Source organism: Somniosus microcephalus, chromosome 4 (assembly GCF_052327205.1).
Source record: "Somniosus microcephalus isolate GS21.2 chromosome 4, FLI_Smic_1.0, whole genome shotgun sequence".
NCBI lineage: Eukaryota > Metazoa > Chordata > Chondrichthyes > Squaliformes > Somniosidae > Somniosus > Somniosus microcephalus.
The window spans coordinates 68018224-68035588 of NC_140990.1; the positions used below are offsets into that span (position 1 = coordinate 68018224).

The 17365-nt window shown below is 50.0% G+C and overlaps 1 pseudogene; it reads right to left on the reverse strand.

The window, feature by feature from the left end:
- Nucleotides 1-5152: 5152 nt before the first annotated feature.
- LOC147119128 (uncharacterized) overlaps nt 5153-17365 on the reverse strand; it is an 89815-nt pseudogene continuing 77602 nt past the window's right edge.

Consider the following 17365-nt stretch of genomic DNA (forward strand, 5'->3'; position numbering starts at 1 on the left):
GTGGATCCCGAGTGGTAATTCCACCCAAGTTAAGGGATAGAGTGCTCAATGAGCTTCATGAGGGTCATCTGGGAGGGGTAAAAATGAAAAGCCTTGCCAGGGCTTATGTGTGGTGGTCAGGAATCGATAAACAAATCGAGGACCTGACCAAGAGCTGCTCAGGATGCCAGAAAGTCCAAAATGCACCACCACATGCCCCTCTACACCCATGGGAGTGGCCCTCATCTCCATGGCAACAGGTGCATATTGATTTTGCTGGTCCATTCATGGACACAATGTTTTTAATAGCCGTGGATGCGCACTCAAAATGGCCTGAGGTCATCAAAATGCCCCCCACTACCACGGAGAAAACTATTGCAGTCCTACGGACCATTTTTGCCAGGAACGGCTTGCCAGAAGAGATTTGCTCCGATAATGGACCACAGTTTGTGTCCGAAGAGTTCCGGAGGTTTATGCAGAAGAATGGGATAAGGCATTACACATCCGCCCCGTATCATCCAGCCACAAATGGATTGGCTGAGAGGTTCGTACAAACCTTTAAGAAGGCAATAAAGGCTATGTACAATGACAACATTCCGCTGCAGCACAAGGTGGACAATTTCCTGTTCACCTACCGGAATGCGACACATGCAGTCACCAACCAGGCCCCGGCCATGATGTTCTTTAACCGAAGGTTAAGATCTCGCCTGGATTTACTCAGACCAAACGTACGAAGAGATGTTGAGAGTAAGCAATTCCAACACATCCATGAGAAGCCAACAAGGAGCTTCAATGTAGGGCAACCAGTCTTGGCCCGCGACTACCGAACAGAAAAATGGCAGCCAGGAACGATATGCACACAGTAGGGCCCACTAATGTACACAGTGGACGTTGGGGAGAACATCGTGAGACGCCATGCTGACCAGATCCTAGAGTCACAGGAACAAGTCAACCCCATGCCTCGGCCATACGTACCTGGTGAGGAACCCGACGTACAGGTTGCATCTACCCCAGAAACAGTAGCATCGGAAGCTGATGACCCAGCCGACGACAGGGTGCCAGAATCGCCTCCGCACCAAGAGCGAGACACTCGGGAAAGGCGCTATCCAGAAAGGGTCAGGAAGCCTCCCCAAAGACTGAATATATAAATGGACTATTTTCAGCTAACGTTGTATGTTAAAAGTGTTAATTGTAATTAGTTTGATATTTAATTGTTAAATGAGTGTTATGGTACTGTTAATCTAAAAGGGGAGGAATTGTAATGTATATACCTTTAAGGGGGGAACTATTTTTTACAGCTCATGTATACTGTAGTACCGGCAGTGACCACACCTGTATATAGCACTGAGTAGTAATCTGTACAGTCAGTTCCAGAGTGAGCCACGTTGAGTCAACACCTGTTGTACCATTCTCCTGCAGTCTGTGTCTTACTACTGACAGACACAACACTTTCTTGATCAGCTTGTTTCCGGCCCGACGAGGGAGGTGGCATTGCTGGATCTGGTTCTGGGGAATGAGGTGGGTCAAGTGGAGCAAGTGTCAGTAGGTGAACATTTAGGGAACAGTGATCATAGTATCATAAGTTTTAAATTAGTTATGGAAAATGACAGGGAGCAATCTAGAGTAAAAATGTTTAACTGGGGGAAGGCCAATTTCAGTGGGATGAGAACGGATCTGGCCCGGATAAACTGGAATCAAAGATTGTCAGGCAAAACTGTAATGGAACAATGGGCTGCCTTTAAAGAGGAAATAGTTCAGGTACAGTTGAGGTACATTCCCACTAGGGGGAAAGTCAGGGCAACTAAAGTCAGGGCTCCCTGGATGATAGAGTTAGAGAATATGATGAAGCAGAAAAAGAGTGCGTATGACAGATGCCAGGTTACAAATACAACTGAGAATCAGGCTATATATAAAAAGGTCAGAGGAGAAGTGAAAAAGAAAATAAAAGGGGCAAAGTGAGGGTATGAGCATAGAATGGCAGCCACTATAAAAGGCAATCCAAAAGCCTTCTATAGACATTTAAATAGTAAAAGGGTAATAAGAGGAGGGGTGGGGCCAATTAGGGACCAAAAAGGAGACCTGTGCATGGAGGCAGAGGGTATGTCTGAGGTACTAAATTAGTACTTTGCATCTGTCTTCACCAAGGAAGAGGATGCTGCCATAGACACAGTGAAGGAGGAGGTAGTGGAGACACTTGATAGGATAAAAATTGATAAAGAGGAGGTATTAGAAAGGCTGGCTGTACTTAAAGTAGATAAATCACCAGGAGCGGATGGGATGCATCCTAGGATGCTGAGGGAATTGAGGGTGGAAATCACGGAGGTACTGGCCATGATCTTCCAATCCTCCTTAGATATGGGGGAGGACTGGAGAATTGTAAAAGTTACACCCTTGTTCAAAAAAGGGTGTAAAGATAAACCCAGCAACTACAGGCCAGTCAGTTTGACCTCGGTAGTGGGGAAGCTTTTAGAAACAGTAATCAGTGACAAAATTAACAGTCACTTGGCTAGGTGTGGATTAATTAAGGAAAGCCAGCACAGAATTGTTAAAGACAAATCGTGTTTAACTAACTTGACTGAGCTCTTTGATGCGGTAACAGAGAGGGTTGATGAGGGTAATGCGGTTGACGTGGTGTATCTAGATTTCCAGAAGGCGTTCGACAAAGTGCCACATAATAGGCTTGCCAGCAAAGTTGAAGCCCATGGAATAAAAGGGACAGTGACAGCATGGATACAGAATTGGCTAAGTGACAGGAAACAGAGAGTAGTGGTGAACGGTTGTTTTTCAGACTGGAGGAAGGTACACAGTGGTGTTCCCCAGGGGTCGGTACTTGGGCCACTGCTTTACTTGATTATATATTAATTAATTGGATGTGGGTGTACAGGGCACAATTTCAAAATTTGCAGATGACACAGAACTTGGAAGTATAGTGAACAGTGAGGAGAATAGTGATAGACTTCAGGAAGACATAGGCTGGTGGAAGGGGTGGATACGTGGTAAAATGAAATTTAATGCAGAAAAATGTGAAGTGATACATTTTGGTAGAAAGAATGAGGAGAGGAAATATAAACTAAATGGTACGATCCTGAAGGGGTTGCACAGAGAGACCTGGGGGTATGTGTGCACAAATCATTGAAGGTGGCAGGGCAGGTTGAGAAAACAGTTAAAAAGACATACCGGATCCTGGGCTTTATAAATAGAGGCATAGAGTCCAAAAGCAAGGAAGTTATGATGAACCTTTATAAAACACTGGTTTGACCCCAACTGGAGTATTGTGTCCAATTCTGAGCACCACACTTTAGGAAGGATGTGAAGGCCTTAGAGAGGGTGCAGAAAAGATTTATGAGAATGATTCTAGGAATGTGGGACTTCAGTTACATGGATAGACTGGAGAAGCTGGGGTTGTTCTCCTTAGAGCAGAGAAGGTTGAGAGGAGATTTGATAGAGGTGTTCAAAGTCATGAGGGGTCTGGACAGAGTAGATAGAGAGAAACTGTTCCCATTGGCGGAAGGGTCGAGAACCATAGGACACAGATTTAAGGTGATTGGCAAAAGAACCAAAGGTGATGTAAGAAAAAGCCTTTTTCCGCAGCGAGTGGTTAAGATCTGGAATAGCAGACTCAATCTTATCTTTTAAAAGGGAGTTGAATAAGTATCTGAAGGAAAAAAAATTTCAGGGGAAAGTGCAGGGGAGTGGGACTAGCTGAGAGTTGGCATGGCTCAATGGGCCAAATGGCCTTCTTCCGTGCTGTAACCATTCTATGATTCTGTGAAATCCCTCTGAATCCTAACCTTTACTGGTCTCTCACCTTTTAAAAAATATTCTGCTTTTCCATTCTTCCTACCAAAGTGGATAACTTCACATTTCTCCACATTATACTCCATCTGCCACCTCCTTGCCCACTCACTTAAACCGGTCTATATTTCTTTGCAGCCTATTTACGTCCTCCTCACAGCTTACTTTCACACCTATTACACTCGGATCCCTCATCTAACTCATTGAAGTAGCTGAGGGCCAAGCACTGATCCTTGTGGTACCACATTAGTTACACCCTGCCACCCTGAAAATGACCCGTTTATCCCTACTCTCTGTTTTCTGTCCATTAATGAATCCTCAATCCATGCGAAGATATTACCCCCAAACCCATGAGCCCTAACCTTGTGTGGCACCTTATCAAATGCCTTCTGAAAATCCAAATATATTACGTCCACTGGTTCCCCCTTATCTACCCTGCTAGTTACACCCTCAAAAGACTCCAATAGATTTTTCAAACACGATTTTCCTTTCATAAATCTGTGTTGACTCTGTCTGATCATATTGTGATTTCCCAAGTGCCCTGTCACCATGTCCTTAATAATAGATTCTAGCATTTTCGCTACTATTGATGTCAGGCTAACTGAACTATAGTTCCCTGTTTTTTCTCTTCCTCCTTTCTTGAATAGTGGGGTTACATTTGAAAGAAATTTCCAAGAAGCAGTTTTTGACCAAATTTGACTCCCACAGGGATGGGGAAATCTACAATAAGCACAGAATCGGTCAGGATTTAAAATTTATTTTACAACAGATACGAAGGGCTCTTACATTTTGGATCTATCTTTATTCTGTTCACTCAAGGAGTTAGAAAACAGATTTTCTCCTGTGAACATAGAGATGGCTTATTGGGCCATGATCTGTTTACTTGTTCATCTGTTAAATCCATTTCCTGAGGGAATTAAAATCTAAACCAGGTTTGCAGGCGTGATGCTCTATTCACACATCGAAGGTGAGTGAGATGCTGTGGGGCACACACTAAGTCCAGTATCTGAAAGTGATTAACAGACTGGGTTTTGTGTTTAGTGATCCCAGGCATGTTACCGATACCTTCCCTGGATACCAAGACTAGGAGAGGCACTCTGGAAGGTTTGGGGAGCTGGGACTTGTCCATGAGAGTAACCAAAGGTATAAGAACTGAAATAATCTAGAGTTAGAAAAGAGAAAAAGCCCCAAAATGGAGCAGTCGGTAACAGGACATCAATTAGTCTCCTCTTATCTTGGAGAAATCAAGGACTTGACACACTGTGTGTTTGATACAAAGCTGATTTATTTGACAGATATCAAAATATTAAACTCCAGCCCAGTTAAAGGGTTACTAACATAATCAGAAGCAAACCTCAATTGTCAGAATGAACATGGTTCAGTCCTGCATGTGATTAACAGCAGAATCCAACCACTGCAGTCATTTGTGAACTCGCTGGTGTTTCAGCAGGTGGGATGACCGAGTGAATCTCTTCCCACACACGGAGCAGGTGAACAGACCCTCTCCAGTGTGAACTCGCTGATGATTTAGCAGGTGGGATGACTGAATGAATCCTGTCCCACACACGGAGCAGGTGAATGGCCTCTCCCCAGTGTGAACTCGCTGGTGTCTCAGCAGAGTGGATGAATCAATGTATCCCTTCCCACACACAGAGCAAATGAACGTCCTCTCCCCAGTGTGAACTCGCTGGTGTGTCAGCAGGTGGGATGACTGAATGAATCCCTTCCCACACACGGAGCAGGTGAATGGCCTCTCCCCAGTGTGAACTCGCTGGTGTGTCAGCAGGTGGGAGGAATTAGCAAATCCCTTCCCACACACAGTGCAGGTGAATGGCCTCTCTCCAGTGTGAATTTGCATGTGTTCAGTGAGGCTAGATGACTGGCCGAACCTCTTCCCGCATTGAGAGCAACTGAATGGCCTCTCTCCAGTGTGAATTCACTGGTGGTCAGTGAGGTTCGATAACTGCCCAAATCTTTTCCCACAGTGAGAGCAACTGAACGGTCTCTTCCCCAGTGTGAACTTGCTGATGTGTCAGAAGGTGGGATGACTGACTGAATCCCTTCCCACTCTCGGGGCAGCTGAACGGTCTCTCCCCGATATGACTGCATCGATGAGTTTCCAGCCAGGACGGGGAGCTGAATCCCTTCCCACAGTCTGCACATTCCCACGGTTTCTCCATTTTGCGGATGTCCTTGTGTCTCTCCAGGTTGGACGATCAGTTGAAACCTTGTCCATACACAGAACACGTGTACGGTTTCTCCCCGCTGTGAAAGGTGCGATGTTTTTTCAGGCTGTGTAACTGGTTAAAGCTCGTTCCACAGTCAGTGCACTGGAACACTCTCACTTGGGTGTGTGTGTCTCGGTGCTTTTCCAGTCACACTGATGTTTGAAATATTTTCCCACAGACAGAACAGGCAAACATTTCTCCTTCCACATTCAAAGGCTGAGGATATTCCCTGTAAAAGCAGTTTACAAAAGACATCACTAAGTTCAGGATAAAAATGCAAAACAGATAATTCCAGTTTCTATGGAACATTCTATCCTCTCTTATTACATAGAATTACATAGATTGTACAGCACAGAAACAGGCCATTCAGCCCAACTGGTCCATGCGGTGTTTATTCTCCACACGAGCCTCCTCCCATCTCTCGTCACCTCACCCTATCAGCATCTCCTTCTATTCCTTTCTCCCATGTGTTCATCCAGCTTCCTCTTAAATGCATTATGCTATTCACAAACATTCCTGTTTGTGGGACCTTGCTGTGTGCAAATTGGCTGCGTGTTTCCCACATTATAACTCTGAATTCACTTCAAATAGTACTTCATTGGCTGTAAAGCACTTCGAGACATCCGGTGGTCATGAAAGGTGCTATATAAATGCTATTCGCCTCAACTATTCAATGTAGCAGCAAGTTCCACATTCTCATCACTCTCTGGGTGAAGGAGTTTAATCTAAACAGTACTTTCCTGGGCAGCCAATGAGCACTGCTGCCTCTTTTGTGCATTTCCTGGCGAGGCGAAACAGTTGATATTTTCTGATCAAAAAGAGCTGAGCTCGGCAGCATTAGTCCTGTTTTGCCTCCTTTGGAGACCAGGTGTACGAGCAGAGTGAGCGTAATAAAATTGCTCCAGTTGTGAAGGAACTTTGTGTCAGTGCACTGGGCCACAAACAAAGTATGTGTGTCGATTATTGTCTGACTGTGCTACTGTGACGCTTTAAAGGTGCTATATAAAGGTAAGCTGTTGTTACTGGTCTGAGTTTGCGGTGTGTAAATGCTGCCCTTCTCACAGCCTGTAAAAGGAGTTTACAAAAGCTATCACTGTGAGTCCAGGATAGAAATTGACAAGATTCTCTCCTCCTGGTTCCTGGCAAAGGGGGCCGCGCATGCGCCCTGCAGCCTCCTGAGCCTCTCAAGATGGCGGCCGTTACCCCGGGCCTGTCAGCGGGAGAAAGCCCCGCAGCTGCCGCCCCGCTCGGGGCAAATGCCCGGCCTTGAGGCTCTTTTTCGTGGCCTGAGGCCCACCCCGGGTGTTTGTGAAGTGGATAATGTTGGGTGTTTTAATAATGGGGCCTGGGGCCGCACTCGGGGTGTGAGCAGCCCGCGTCCCCCCGGGGTTCATGAACCCGCTCCCTGAGCTCAGGGTGTGAGCAGCCCGCGTCCCCCCGGGGTTCATGAACCCGCTCCCTGAGCTCGGGGTGTGAGCGGCCCGCGTCCCCCCGGGGTTCATGAACCCGCTGCCTGAGCTCGGGGTGTGAGCGGCCCACGTCCCCCCGGGGTTCATGAACCCGCTCCCTGAGCTCGGGGTGTGAGCGGCCCGCGTCCCCCCGGGGTTCGTGAACCCGCTCCCTGAGCTCGGGGTGTGAGCAGCCCGTGTCCCCCCCGGGGTTCATGAACCCGCTCCCTGAGCTCGGGGTGTGAGCAGCCCGTGTCCCCCCCGGGGTTCATGAACCCGCTCCCTGAGCTCGGGGTGTGAGCGTCCCGCGTCCCCCCGGGGTTCATGAACCCGCTCCCTGAGCTCGGGGTGTGAGCGGCCCGCGTCCCCCCGGGGTTCATGAACCCGCTCCCTGAGCTCGGGGTGTGAGCAGCCCGCGTCCCCCCGGGGTTCATGAACCCGCTCCCTGAGCTCGGGGTGTGAGCGGCCCGCGTCCCCCCGGGGTTCATGAACCCGCTCCCTGAGCTCGGGGTGTGAGCGGCCCGCGTCCCCCCGGGGTTCATGAACCCGCTCCCTGAGCTCGGGGTGTGAGCGGCCCGCGTCCCCCCGGGGTTCATGAACCCGCTCCCTGAGCTCGGGGTGTGAGCGGCCCACGTCCCCCCGGGGTTCATGAACCCGCTGCCTGAGCTCGGGGTGTGAGCGGCCCGCGTCCCCCCGGGGTTCATGAACCTGCTCCCTGAGCTCGGGGTGTGAGCGGCCCGCGTCCCCCCGGGGTTCATGAACCCGCTCCCGGAGCTCGGGGTGTGAGCGGCCCGCGTCCCCCCGGGGTTCATGAACCCACTCCCTGAGCTCGGGGTGTGAGCGGCCCGCGTCCCCCCGGGGTTCATGAACCCGCTCCCGGAGCTCGGGGTGTGAGCGGCCCGCGTCCCCCCGGGGCTCATGAACCCGCTGCCTGAGCTCGGGGTGTGAGCGGCCCGCGTCCCCCCGGGGTTCATGAACCCGCTGCCTGAGCTCGGGGTGTGAGCGGCCCGCGTCCCCCCGGGTTCATGAACCCGCTCCCTGAGCTCGGGGTGTGAGCGGCCCGCGTCCCCCCGGGGTTCATGAACCCGCTCCCTGAGCTCGGGGTGTGAGCGGCCCGCGTCCCCCCGGGGTTCATGAACCCGCTCCCTGAGCTCGGGGTGTGAGCGGCCCGCGTCCCCCCGGGGTTCATGAACCCGCTCCCTGAGCTCGGGGTGTGAGCGGCCCGCGTCCCCCCGGGGTTCATGAACCCCCTCCCTGAGCTCGGGTTGTGAGCGGCCCGCGTCCCCCCGGGGTTCATGAACCCGCTCCCTGAGCTCGGGGTGTGAGCGGCCCGCTTCCCCCCGGGGTTCATGAACCCGCTCCCTGAGCTCGGGGTGTGAGCGGCCCGCGTCCCCCCGGGGTTCATGAACCCGCTCCCTGAGCTCGGGGTGTGAGCGGCCCGCGTCCCCCCGGGGTTCATGAACCCGCTCCCTGAGCTCGGGGTGTGAGCGGCCCGCGTCCCCCCGGGGTTCATGAACCCGCTCCCTGAGCTCAGGGTGTGAGCAGCCCGCGTCCCCCCGGGGTTCATGAACCCGCTCCCTGAGCTCAGGGTGTGAGCGGCCCGCGTCCCCCCGGGGTTCATGAACCCGCTCCCTGAGCTCGGGGTGTGAGCGGCCCGCGTCCCCCCGGGGTTCATGAACCCGCTCCCTGAGCTCGGGGTGTGAGCGGCCCGCGTCCCCCCGGGGTTCATTTTTTTTTCTGGATTAATCTTTTATTTAAATCTGTTAGTACTTGTTACAACTCAATTACATGATAAATCCATTACATTCATTAACCAAAATAAGGCTAAGCCTTAGAAGAAACAGCTTTAGGATTAACAGTACAAATACAATAATAAATTTTTCCAGACAAAACCAATGTCAACATTGGCTTCGGCCAGGTTCTCCCAAAAGTCCGGTAGTTTAACCGTGACTGCGTTTGTATCCGCCATGCTAGCTTAGGATTCGTCCTGAGCGTCGGGGTCACCAGTGTTGAGATACCGCGGCAAACGTGGGAGTCGAGACCAGAGCTAGTAAAACACAACTGCTTTATTCAACCTCATGGCAAAGAGAAACTGGAAAAGCCCGCGCATCCACTTAAATACTCCCCAGACAGGAAGTGCTCCCGGCAGCCTGTCCCTGCGGGAAACAAGTTGCTGGAGGAAAGGGCCCCCGGCTGGGGGTGTCTGCTTAAACTGTCCGTGCCGCCGTGAGCGGATTATGTCCAGTGGTGGCGTGTCGCCACAACCCCCTTAATATTCAAATAACAATTACATTTTTACATGTACATTCAATAACAAAAGTCCATTTATAGATTCAGTCTTTGGGGCGGCTTGCTGACCCTTTCGGGATAGCGCCTTTCCGGAGGTTCTTGTTCTTGGTGCAGAGGCGATTCTGACCCCCTTTCATCGGGTAGTTCATCGGGTTCCACTGCTACTGGGTCTGAAGTAGATACAACCGGTATGTCGGGTTCATCCCCAGGTACTCGAGACATGGGGTTGACGCATTCCTGTGATGCTAAGATCTGATCGACGTGGCATCTCACAATGTTCTCCCCGACATCCACTGTGTACATTAATGGCCCCTGCCTTGTACATATTGTTCCGGGTTGCCACTTCTCTGTTCGATAGTCCCGGGCCAAGACTGGTTGCCCTACATTGAAGCTCCTTGTTGGCTTCTCGTTGATGTGCTGGAATTGTTTGTCCTCAACATTTCTTCGCACATTTAGTCTGAGCAAGTCCAGACGAGATCTCAACCTTCGGTTAAAGAACATCATGGCCGGGGTCTGGTTGGTAACTGCATGTGTCGCGTTTCGGTAGGCTAATAAGAAATTGTCCATCTTATGCTGTAGTGGAATTTCCTCGTCGCACATGGCCTTTATCGCCTTCTTAAAGGTTTGTACGAACCTCTCAGCCAATCCATTGGTGGCTGGATGATACGGGGCGGATGTGTAATGCCATACCCCATTCCTTTTCATGAATTTCTGGAACTCATCGGACACAAACTGTGGTCCATTATCAGAGCAGATCTGCTCTGGCAACCCGTTTCTGGCAAATATGGTCCGTAGGACTGCAATCGTTTTCTCTGTAGTGGTTGAAGACATCTTTATCACCTCAAGCCACTTTGAATGAGCATCCACTGCTATTAAGAACATTGAGTCCATGAATGGACCAGCGAAATCAATGTGCACCCGTTGCCATGGAGAGGAGGGCCACTCCCATGGGTGTAGAGGGACATGTGGTGGTGCATTTTGGACCTTCTGGCATCCTAAGCAGCTCTTAATTAGGTCTTCGATTTGTTGATCGATTCCCGGCCACCACACATAAGCCCTAGCTAGGCTTTTCATTTTCACTCCCCCCAGATGACCTTCATGTAGCTCATTTAGCACTCTCTCCCTTAACTTGGGTGGAATCACCACTCTGGATACACACATCACTGTCCCCTGGCATACTGACAGCTGTTCTCTTCTAGATGAGAATGCTGGCAACAGTGAGTCGCCATGTGTTGGCCATCCCCTCACCGTCAATTCATATACCCGTGACAGCGTCGGATCATTGCGGGTCTCCTTCTCTATATCCTCGTTTGTTACTGGCAATCATTCAATTATCGACAAATAAAATATCTCGATAGGGTCCACTGCTGGTGCTTCCTCCACAGCAGGCAGTGGCAGGCGCGAGAGCCCATCAGCGTTCCCATGCTGTCTCGTGCCTTTATATTCTATTTCATATTGATTCGCCCCTAGAAACAGGGACCATCTTTGTAACCGCTGTGCAGTCATTACTGGCACGCCCTTCTTAGGATTAAAGATGGAGACAAGTGGTTGGTGGTCAGTCAGCAAGGTAAACTTCTGTCCATGCAGATAGTGGTTGAATTTTTTTACTCCCCATACTAGGTTGAGGGCCTCCCTGTCAATCTGGGCGTAGTTGCGCTTGGCTGAGGTTAGTGACCGAGATGCAAAGGCTACTGGCCTCTCCAAACCGTCCGGGAATTTGTGCGACAGCACCGCTCCAATGCCGTAGGGTGATGCATCACATGCCAAACGAATTGGTAGTGCTGGGTTGAAATGGGCCAACACCTCTTTTGATGTGATCAATTCTTTACACTTCTGGAAAGCCCGTCTACATTCGTCATCCCACTTCCATGGTACCCCTGTTTGCAGTAGGGTGTTCAGTGGGTGTAATACCATAGACAAATTTGGTAAGAACTTGTGGTAATAGTTTACCAGCCCGAGGAACGACCTCAGTTGTGACACATTTTCCGGTGCTGGAGCCTTGACTACTGCCTCTATCTTGTCAGGGGACTTATGTAACCCCTCTTCATCGATGACGTGGCCGCAATACGAGATCTGTTCCTGGAAAAACTCGCACTTGTGGCGATTAGCTCGTAGCCCATATTCCTTTAATCTGGCGAGAACCTTCTCCAAGTTAACGAGGTGATCACCGTCATTTTCGCCCGTGACCAAGATGTCATCCAAATAACACTGGGTCCCTGGAATCCCTTGCAGGACCTGATCCATCGCCCTTTGCCAGATAGCCGGAGCCAAGGCTACTCCAAACACCAGCCAGTTGTATTGATAGAGACCTTTATGGGTGTTGATCGTAAGGTAATGTTTCGAAGCTTCTTCTACCTCCATTTGCAAGTACGCCTGGGCTAGATCAATTTTTGTGAAGCGTTTACCACCAGATAGCGAGGCGAAAATATCCTCAATTCGTGGAAGCGGATATTGCACCGTGTGAAGGACTGGGTTCACTGTCACCTTAAAATCCCCACAGATGCGGACCTTCTTTGGTTCCCCAGGTGTATTACTCAACGACCTCTTCATTACAGGAACGATGGGTGTAGCCCACTCGCTCCAGTCCACTTTGGACAGTAGTCCTGAATGTTCCAACCCTTCCAGCTCTGCTTCATCACTGGTCTGATCGCATAAGGCACTGGTCTGGCCTTCAGAAACTTTGGGCTTGCATTATCCTCTATTTTAATTGTTGCTGTTATTCCTTTTAGTGTTCCTAGTCCCTCCTGGAACACTGCTTTTGCGTCAGTTAGCATTTTTGACAGTCGTCCAGGTGTGACGTCGTCATCCTTTTTGGTCTCCACCTTCAGTGCCTGTATGGAATGCCAATCTAAATGTATCTTCCGGATCCATTCACGTCCTAGCAGTGGTGGTCCTCCATTTGGCAATACATATATATCCATTTTAGGTATTTCCTGACCTTTATATGTCACTTTCACCCTTATTTTTCCTTTGGGGTAGACTTTTTGCCCTGTGTACGTCTTCAAGACAATCTCTGTAGCTTTCAAGGTATGTGTGAAAATAGCCGCTTGTAGTCTCTTTGATTTATGACTGTTAGAGCTGACCCTGTGTCCAATTCCATTTCCACTTGGACTCCGTCTATCTTGAGTGTAACCCAAATAGTCTGGTGATCCTCCATTTCGGTTACATTATGTAGTTTCAGACAACCCAGCTCCTTGCTTCCGGAGTCTGTGTCACTTTTCTGTTCGTCTGAACCACTGTCCATCACCTGGTGTACCTTTTTCTACTTCTCCTGTGGAGATTTTTTACTGTTGGTTTTCTTCCCAGACCTGCAGACTCTTGCTATGTGTCCTGCTTTCCCACACTGTCTGCACACTTGGTCCTTGAACCAACAATCTTTCTGGTCATGTGTTGTTCTGCCGCAGCAATAGCACTTCCCTGTTCCATAGGTCATTTCGTTGGTGCCATATTCTTGCGGTCTCCATTGTATCTCTGCAGCGCCCCTTGCGGCTTCTTCGTGTGATACTGCTATACTGAAAGCTTTGTCTTGCGTAAGGTCCTTTTCTGATAGAAGCCGTTTCTGGGTTCCTTCACTTTGTAGCCCACACACAAACTTGTCCCTTAACGTGTCTGCTAGTCCCGCTCCAAACTGGCAGTATTTCAATAGCTTGCGCAGTTCTGTTAGGTACTCAGCATTGCTTTCGTCTTTGTGTTGGTTCCTTTTATGGAACTTAAATCGTTCTGCTATCAGCAGCGGTGTGGGGTTTAAGTGGTCCTGTAGGATTTCTACTATGCTTTCAAAATTCTTGTTTACCGGTTTCTCTGGGGTTATTAGATTTCGCAGTAACCCATAAGTTTTTGCACCCATGGAATTTAACAGAACCAGTGCTTTATTAGCATCTGGCACTTCATTCGCCCTGCAGTACACCTCAATACGTTCCACATATGTTGCCCAATCTTCGACTTCATTGTCGAACGTAGAGATACTGCCACTCTTCGGCATCCTTGGTTGTGCGTTAACTATCACCAATGGTGCCTCCCGCGCTTCCCCTTCTTCTCTGCTGGCACAAAATGGCGTCTCCCGCGCTTTCCTTCCTTCCCGCGCTCGCCCGTCTTCTCCACTGCGGCTTCGCAAAATGGCGTCTCCTGCGCTCTTCCTTCTTCTCCGCGGCTCAATGGTGCCTCCCGCACTCTCCCTGCTTCTCCGCGGCTCAATGGCATCTCCCGCGCTCTCCCTGCTTCTCCGCGGCTCAATGGCGTCTCCCCTTGCTTCACCCCGCGGACCCTGATCAGCCCGTGATCCCTGGCTGTGCTCTGCGCGTTCTTCTCTTGATATTTGTCAACGCCGCTCAGTCTAGAACCCGGCTGTTTCTTACCCTCTCTCTCTCTGGTTTTGCAGTATTTTCCCTCGACGCCGCTCGGTGATCAACCCCCGGCTGCGCCCTGCTCTCTTCACCCTTTTTCTTACCCCGTCGACGCTGCCCGGCTCTCTCTGCCGTCGGTCGGCTCCAGCCGCCGCTGCTCGGGAAGGGTCTGCTCTGGACCTGTCGTTGGTCTCTTACTGCTCGTTGTGGCTGGGGAACCAAGCCCGGCTCTCCACAGCCTCCCCAGTGAAGTTGGATCTCTGCCTGACTGCTGGGCGGTTGCTCGCGGTCAACGCCCGTGTTCCTGGACTCGACTATTTTTTTGTTTTTTTTTGTTTAATGTTGCAGGTAGATTCGCATCAACACTCGTCGCCACTGTTAGATCCGTGGTTCAGTGGATAAATAATTACACGGATGCTGTACATAAACAAATAACAGGTCTTTACTGGAGGAGGGCAATCTCTAGACTGGAGTACAGAGGCATGCGCACAGCTTATATACCGGTGTGGTTACTGCCGGCACTACAGTATACAGGAGCTGTAAAAAGTAGTTCTGACTTAAAGCACATACACTACAAAAATGACTGTGGTAATTATTCTATGTAGATTTAACGTGTTTGTGTGTCAGTCCTGAGTCTACCATTTTAAGGCAGGCATTAACTCATTTAAAATCAACCTGTTTAAAATAAATTGGTTAAAGTCTGCATTAAAATAGCAGACAGAGGAGTTCACAGGAGCCTGTTAACTGCTGGTACAATTATACAACAGACATTTGATCTCCAGATAAAGAAGGACCTGCAGCGTGTTTCCAGGAATTCCCTGTTTTATTGATGTGTGCGTGTTAGACACCAGGATAACTAAAAATACACGACCCGGAACATCCACGGGGGTACGATCCCGACAGTTACTCTGGGATCACTCCCGCTGTGGAACTCCACCACTGACCCCGCTGAAGGTTGTAGGCTCAGGGAGTGGGGCCTCCAGGAGCAGATGGTAAGAAAGCTGGGCTTCAGTATCCTGACAAATATATGCCGAGGAACCAGAGAAATCCTTACTAAGGAACCGTGTGGGGTTTACCGGCCAGCGTAGGTCTAGGGGTGAATGATGCCTGACTCCCCGAACTGTTTTCTCCTGGAGTTTGAGAGAAATCAGGTTTGAAAATGATGCAGTTTCAGCCAATGGGGGAGCTCTGGGCTGAGCCCTGTCCACTGGATGCCACAAGCTCTACCCCTCACACACTCCGATTGGTTGGAGGACCAACCGCCCGCTCGGACCTCCAGCCCCGCCCCGCTCCTCCTATTGGTCCGGAGCTCCCGTCAATCACCCGGGCAATGTGAGCTGAGCATGCGCGGGCGGCGGTGGCAACTGTGGGTGACGCAGCAGGTGAGAGATGGGTGGAGGGAGTGGGTTAATGAACCCCGGGGGGACACGGGCTGCTCACACCCCGAGTGTGGCCCCAGGCCCCATTAGTAAAACACATAACATTATCCGCTTCACACACACCCGGGGTGGGCCTCAGGCCCCGAACAAGAGCCCGTCCGGGCCGGGCGTTTGCCCCGAGCAGGGCGGCAGCTGCGGGGCTTTCTCCCGGCGACAGGCCCGGTTTAACGGCCGCCATCTTGAGAGGCTCAGGGGGCAGCAGGGCACATGCGCGGCCCCCTTGGCCAGGAACCAGGAGGAGAGAATCTTGTCAACTTCTATCCTGGACTCACAGTGATGGTTTTTGTAAACTCCTTTTACAGGCTGTGAGAAGGGCAGCATTTCTCTGGGTGAAGAAATTCCTCCTCATTTCTGTCCTAAATGGCTTACCCCTTATCCTTAGACTGTGACCCCTGGTTCTGGACTCCCCGACCATCGGGAACATCCTTCCAGCATTTAGTCTGTCCAGTCCTGTCAGAATTTTATAAGTTTCAAAGAGATCCCCTCTCAATCTTCTAAACTCCAGCGAGTATAAGCCCAATCGACCCAATCTCTCCTCATATGTCATTCCTGCCATCCCAGGTATCAGTCTGGTGAATCTTCGCTGCACTCCCTCCATGGCAAGAACATCCTTCCTCAGATAAGGCGACCAAAACTGCACACAATACTCAAGATGTGGTCTCACCAAGGCCCTGTACAACTGCAGCAAGACATCCTTGTTCCTGTACTCAAACCCTCTCGCTACGAAGGCCAACATACCATTTGCCTTCTTAACCGCCTGCTGCACCTGCATGCTTACCTTCAGCGACTGGTGCACAAGGACACCCAGGTCTCGTTGCACTTCCCCTTCTCCCAACTATTGCCATTCAGATAATAATCTGCCTTCCTGTTTTTGCCACCAAAGTGGATAACCTCGCATTTATCCATGTTATATTGCATCTGCCATGCTTCTGCCCAATCACCCAACCTGTCCAAATCATACTGGAGTTTCTCAGCATCCTCCTCACAGCACACACGCCCACCCAGCTTTGTGTCATCTGCAAACTTGGAGATATGACATCTAGTTCCCTTGTCTAGATCATTTATATATATTTTGAATAGCTGGGGTCCAAGGACCGATCCTTGCAGTACCCCACTAGTCACTGCCTGCCACTCGGAAAAAGACCCGTTTATTCCAACTCTTTGCTTTCTGTCTGCCAACCAGTTCTCTATCCAAGTTAGTACCTTGTCCCCAATCCCATGTGCCTTAACTTTACACGCTAATCTTTTATGCGGGACCTTATCGAAAGCCTTCTGAAAGTCCAAATACACCACATCCACTGGTTCCACATACACACCGCAAACTCAAACCAACAACAACTTACCTTTATATAGCACCTTTAAAAGTCACAGTATTGCAGTCAGACGATAATCGACACACATAATTTGTTTGTGGTCCAGTGCACTGACACAAAGTTCCTTCACAACTGTAACAATTTTATTCCATTTGCTGTGAAGGCTGCGCTCACTCTGCTCGTACACCTGGTCTCCAAAGGAGGCAAAACAGGACTGACGTAATAAAACTCACTACGCACTTGGTTTGAGTATAAATCAAGGTTTTAATCAACTTGTTTCAAAACATTGAGGTCTAGTTGTACTTCACTAGATCCTGTCTTACAAAATGTCCGTGATCAAGCTGGGCCCACGCCCGAGTATTTAGACTCCTTGGATGGCGCCACCAGCTGGCCTTCCAGTGTTATTTCATGAGTAGTTTATTTATGATGATGATATTTATACAAGGACTAATGCTGCCGAGCTCAGCTCTCCATGTCTCTCCAGTGGCTGAAGGGTATGTAACCCTGTCAGGGGCCCCTGCCACAGGACTC